The sequence below is a fragment of the Rhineura floridana genome, chromosome 4, assembly GCF_030035675.1.
Source record: "Rhineura floridana isolate rRhiFlo1 chromosome 4, rRhiFlo1.hap2, whole genome shotgun sequence".
NCBI lineage: Eukaryota > Metazoa > Chordata > Lepidosauria > Squamata > Rhineuridae > Rhineura > Rhineura floridana.
In genome coordinates, this window is record NC_084483.1 from 29,370,424 (window position 1) to 29,376,782 (window position 6,359).

Genomic DNA, 6,359 nt, shown 5'->3' on the forward strand with positions numbered 1-6,359 from the left:
TCCTGTCTATCTTCGTTCATCACTGGCGCTCTACTTGCCTATTGGTTTCTATGATCCAACAAACGCCCTCTAGCGACAAGTTTTTTTTAAAGTTTCTCACGGAGCTAAAGCTACAAGACGGTTCGGTTTGCGCGTGCGGTTCGTGAGGAAAGTTTTGCGAGGGAGGCAGGACGGGGAGACGTGTTTGTTACTGCTACTGCTAGGCGTATGAGGCCGCCGTTCACTTTTCGTTAACTAGCACTCAAACTCCTCCGTGCATTGTTTTTGCTTTTAATCTCGCCATTATGCTCCCAGGGCAACAATAAAAAATAACAAGTACATTTTTTTAAAAAATACAATATACAAGTTTATTTCATGTACTCACATACAACTTTCCGTTGGACTCTTACATTGAGGTAATCCTAATTATACTTTCTTAAGGAGTAAGCAACACAAATTTATTGGAACTTAGTCATCATTCCACCCCACTGGGGTGGAAGAATCCACGCCACACGCTTAAAGTTCTCTCCAAAAAATCCTGGGAAAACTAGTTTCCTAAGGATGGCACAGGAACTGCAGCTGTGAGAGTGAAACTACAGTTCCCAGGATTCTTGGAGGGGGGTATTCATGTGTTGAACGTGCTTTAAATGTATGTTCCACATCCACACCAGACATTTATTCCACTTTAAACAGTCATGGCATTCCCAGGAAGAATCCTGGGAAGTGTAGTTTGTGAAGGGTGCTGCAATTTGTTGTTATTATTGTTATGTGCCTTCAAGTTGATTACAATTTATGGCGACCCTATGAATCAGTAATCTCCAATAGCATCTGTCGTGAACCACCCTGTTCAGATCTTGTAAGCTGAGGTCTGTGGCTTCCATTATGGAATCAATCCATCTCTTGTTTGGCCTTCCTCTTTTTCTACTCCCTTCTGTTTTTCCCAGCATTATTGTCTTTTCTAGTGACTCGTCTTCTCATTATGTGTCCAAAGTATGATAACCTCTGTTTTGTCATACTGGAAAGAGCCCCTGCTGTGCTCTCTCAGGGTTTATTCAGACACTTTTCTGATTTGCATGTATGTTTCCTCTCACCCTTTTGCAATTATAAGTGACTGATGGTTTCATTTGCATTTACTTTCATTTTTATGACAGCCACAGAGAGATTTTGAGGAGTGAGGCTTTATAACAAAGATTATGTATTATAAATTACAGGTGGTGGTTGTTATGTGCCTCCAAGTCGACTACAACTTATGGCGACCTTATGAATCAGTGACCTCCAAGCTCGGGTTGCATTTTGGATACTCTGTTCATAGGGTTTTTGTGGTAAGAGATATTCAGAGGTGGTTTACCATTGCCTTCCTCTGACTTTGAATGCATCTTAGTCTGGTGTCTCAGCTTTGACCATTCTGCCTTGGGTGCTCCTGCTAGGAGTCTAGCCTCTTGGTCTAGACTCCTGATGGCACTGCTCTCAGCTTCTTCAACACTCGCAAACCCTCTCACCACTTTAAGGTGTGCATCCGAAGAGGAGGATAAATTACAGGAGTCAGACTTTATAACAAAGATTATGTACACTCGCTTCCTGGAGTGCTAGCATGTTATGCAAAGATGGGTGTTTTTATGTGAACAGTCCTCATTTTAAGCAATTAAAATATCGTCTTAATACCAGAAATAACAAAGGGTCTTATGGCACTTTGAAGATTAACATATTTATTATAACATAACCTTTTGTGGGCTACAGTTCACTTTATTAAATGCATTATGAATAAATAAGTAAATGAAGTGTTAGCCAGGTATATAATAAAAAATGATTGGAGGGAGTGTAAACAACTGGGTCAGAGGGAAGTGAAATGCAGAACAGTACAGACAATTATCATCACAGAATTAACCATTGTAATTGAAATGGTTGTTGATAACAGACAGCCTGGCATTGGTAAGCCAAGTAACACATATGAAATGGACTCCCTTCAAGTCGATTCTGACTTATGTGCGATCCCATGAATAGGGTTTTCGTGGTAAGTGGTATTCAGAGGGGGGTTACCATTTCCTTCCTCTGAGCCTGAAAGGCAGTGACTGGCTCAAGGTTGCCCAGTGAGCTTCATGGCTGTGTGGGGATTCGAACCCTGGTCTCCCAGGTCGTAGTCCAACACCTTAACCACTACACCACACTGGCTCTCGTAACATATATAGTAGGCTAAAAATCCTTTCTGATTTCAGATTTGTGTCCAGTTTTTTGCATAGAGACTTGCCTGTGTAGAATGCAGAAGTGCATTGCTGGTAGATGATGACATATATTACACTGGAAGATGAACAGTTGAATGAACCACTGATGTTGTGAATGAGACAATTAGATCCAGTAATAGTGTTGCCAGAGAAGACATGGGAACAGAGTTGGCATTTGGGTCTAGTGTAAGTGCTGCTCCCTTTGTCCTGTTGTTGCTGGTGAATAGCTGTTTAAATTGGGGAGCTCTCTGTAAGCAAGTACAGGCCTACCACCCAAGGCCTGTGAAATGTATGTGTTATTGTCCAGCGAAGGGTACAGATCAGTAACTGAGATTAAATAGGCACTTCCTTGTTGAACGTCAGGTGCATTATGAAGATTTTCTTGTTCCTATGGGCATTTTAAGGTTATATTCAATTTTTTATTGTTTTATTTTTTAATGGCTTGTTTTTATGTACACTGCTTAGAAATGCAAACAATTAAGCAGCATATAGATGTCTTAAATAAACTGTGGGCTGCATTCAACATAGCATTCCATCAGCACAAGAATTTCCCTTTGCTCAACAGAACCTTCTCCCCTTCTCCTCCCTCTGTAAAGTCCCCAAATCTGTTCTGGGGGTTTAGGAAGCAGATTTAGGAAGGACACACACAGGGAGAGAAGAGGGGGGAAATCCTATTGTGTTTTTGTTGATCCTTGTGCTAGTACAAGAATTTAGTTGAATACTGCCGTGTATGTTTTAGTGGTTTCAGCTGAGAACTATAAGTAACAACAAATGGTGTTCTGTTGATTTTTCTCCTAGGTTTGTCCTATAGTAGATTGTTCCTTGTTGGGCCTTATTCATCTGCTTTTTACACTGTGATGTGGAAATCCTGATGTAAATTCTTAAGATGGGAGTCTGAACAAATGCAGTTTTGTCGTAGGGCTTGACTGTAGACAGTGGATTTTGTGATGTGTTCTAGGTAGAAGCAGGAAGCATGTAAGTATGTGAAGTGATCAGACAGGTTAGTCTCTATGCAAAAGAATAAATGGACACAGATCTGACATCAGAAATGGCAATATTCAAAAGTCAGTGGGAAAACATTTCAACCTGCCAGGACACTCTGTAAGTGTGTCTGTAAGAACAGCCTAGAAGAAAATAAGTTCACAGGAAGACTGCAACATGAAACTGATTAATTACAGCAAGAGGTGCAATGCTATCACTTGTGGACTGATCCAAGAAAACAGATTTTTAGCATATTATATGTTTAGCACATTAACTGACTACCAATGCCAGGATGTCTGTGTTATCAACAACTGTTGATGAATTACCACAGTTAATTATGTAATTATTACTGTCTGTACTTTTCTGCACTTCATATCCCTCTGACCTCACTGTTTACAGTTCCCCTGCACCCACAAACAACCCATAATATCTGTAACTGAGGATAAAACTTCATATATCTGATGAAGTGGACTATAGTCCATGACAATGTATGTCATAATAAATTTGTTAGTCTTTAAAGTGCTACTAGACTCTGTTGCTGCTGCTGCTGCTGCAAGAGACTAACATGGCTACTGCTCTAAACTTTTTAGAAATTATATCAAATCATTGTTAGGATCCCACCTACCCCCATTTTTTGCTGTTTTGTGAAAATGTCCAGCATTATCTTGAAAGCTCTTCAAGGCTTGCTGTGAAGCAAAGAGGTGGTAATAGAAGGAAGAACAGAAAATTAAGAGTCACTGATTAGTCCTGGAGCAAAGGCTGAGTAAGCTATACAGTAGCAAGGGCGATGAGGAGGTAAGGCTGGGAATTACAGTTACAGGAGAAAGAGCGGAGTCTTCCTCTATCATTCATGACTCCAAACCACATGAATGAAATATCACAGGCAATATATCAGGTATTTTAAAAGTAGCAGCTTCTTCATAAGGAAAAGGGTAAGCCTCCTCCCTTCCCAAATATCCCCAGGGCGTAACTCCATGGCATTAACTAGAAACATTTAATAATCTGAATATATTTGTCAAAACAACTCCCATATTTATAAACATGCATTTGCTGGCACAGATGTAGAATCACGTCTTGATAATTGTGTTTTAACTATAAAAATATGATCCAGGTAGAGAAAATGGATGCAGAAACTGTCACATTACACAGTATATTTAAAGTTTCATAAATTATATTGTAGCAGTTTGTTCATATTCAGGCTAGTAGTGTCACCTTTGTGCTTCATTGTCAATAATCAAAAACAAGCTGCCTTCATATCAAAAGTCCAAAATTAGAAGCTTTGGGAACAAAATATTCCCCAAAATATTTTTTTATTTATTAATAACAATTTAAAGATCCACAAAATTGTTGTGTTACAAAATTAAATTACAAGAACAAATTGGTTGATCGTTTTTACCACAGAACACGGAATAGCATTGTTCTAAGGGCACAGTCATTCTATGAGAGCCTTCACAACATCACAGACATATAGTTTCCAATGTTCTGTGGACGGAAGCTGTAGCACTTAAACCAATTTAAGTTTGCAATGTAAACATGCCTTAGTACTGAACTTTGGAGAAAATATTAAATTTGTCCTTGGGCTAGGACTTCACTATTGGTTATATTAGACTTTGGGCCACTGTAAACTTAGGTTAAACTAAAAGCCAGACTAGATGCAATGTAACAGATATGTTAATAGGATCTTCCATTTTTTCTTAATTAAAAACAATCACACCCTGCAACCCCAATTTGAATTGTGCCCATGGTGCTAGGAGAAGAGTGTTTCATCCTTCTCCCTGCACCGTTTTCTCAATTTAAACCACTCTTTCAAAGCTTTGATTTGTCTCACATGATACAGCTATCACGGGAGATCCTACTCACAGATCTTCCATGTCACCTTCAGTTTGGCTCATAGCCAGAGTGGAAATAAAGGCCAGCTGCTCTTACGTATCTGAGAAATCTGAAATGCTGGAATAATGAACCAGAAGGGAATTCTCAGCAAAAAATTATATCCTGCCATAAGGATTTCATCATATGTGTAGAAAGTGTTGTTGGGAATGGGGAAACTGTTTACAAAAACAATTTGCATTATGTAAAAAACAGTAACAGTATAATCTAAGAACTGCTTCATGCTTCAGTTCATGTAGGAAAAAGCAAATGCAACACATACATTCTCTGATGTCATGTATAATAATTGCACTTGTGTCTATCTTACTTCATTTGTGGCAAAATAAACACATGTGGGCTGGATTAAGAGTTCCCTAGTGTAAAATGCTGCTCACTGCGTTCCTCATCGAAGGCCCTCCTCCGAGCCCGGGTGGTAACAAGAACCAGGGCCTTCTCAGTGGCGGCCCCCGAATTGTGGAACAGTCTCCCCGATGAGGTGCGCTTGGCACCGACATTGTTATCCTTTCGGCGCCAAGTTAAAACCTTCCTCTTTTCCAAGGCTTTTAATTTAATTTAATTTAGTTTTAAAACCTGCTGTAATTGTTTTTAGATTTTTTATCTTTTGTATTTTTCGTTGTATGTTATTGGATTTTATTGTATATATCTGTTTGCTTTCTTGTGCACCGCCCAGAGAGCTATGCTAGTCGGGCGGTATAGAAATTTAATAAATAAATAAATAATACTGGACATTCCTGCAGGTGGAAGGGGGGGAGGTGATTTTTGCCAATTCTCCTTTCCCTCTGCAGCCTCCATTGCCACCTCCCATTCTGTTCCAGAGGGATTTTTTAAAATCACCATTATATCCCACCTTTCCTCCAAGGAGCTCAAAGTAACATACAGTATACATGGTTCTTCCCCATTTTATTCTTAAAATAACTCAGTGAGGTAGGTTACCTAAGAAATGATTACTGGTCCAATGGCAACACTCTGACCACTACAGCACACTGGAGTAGGTTTTCAGAGGGTACAGGGGGCTACAACGGGAAGGGGAAATTGTGAAAATCAGTTCCATCCCCATATGCCAGCAGGAATATCCTGTGAGTAGAGTTGTACTCCCCAGAAGTTAGAATCCACACGACTGTATTTTTGTTCCTCACTTTGTTGCTTCCTAAGTGTTCTTTAGATTCTGACCATGGTGCTGGGAGGAGCCATGGCACATGAAAAATGAAAACAGACTAAAGAATTCTGCTTCAGAATTTCAGCATTATATATAGACTCCACAGTTTTTGATATCCCCAGAACCCTTAAGGTAAA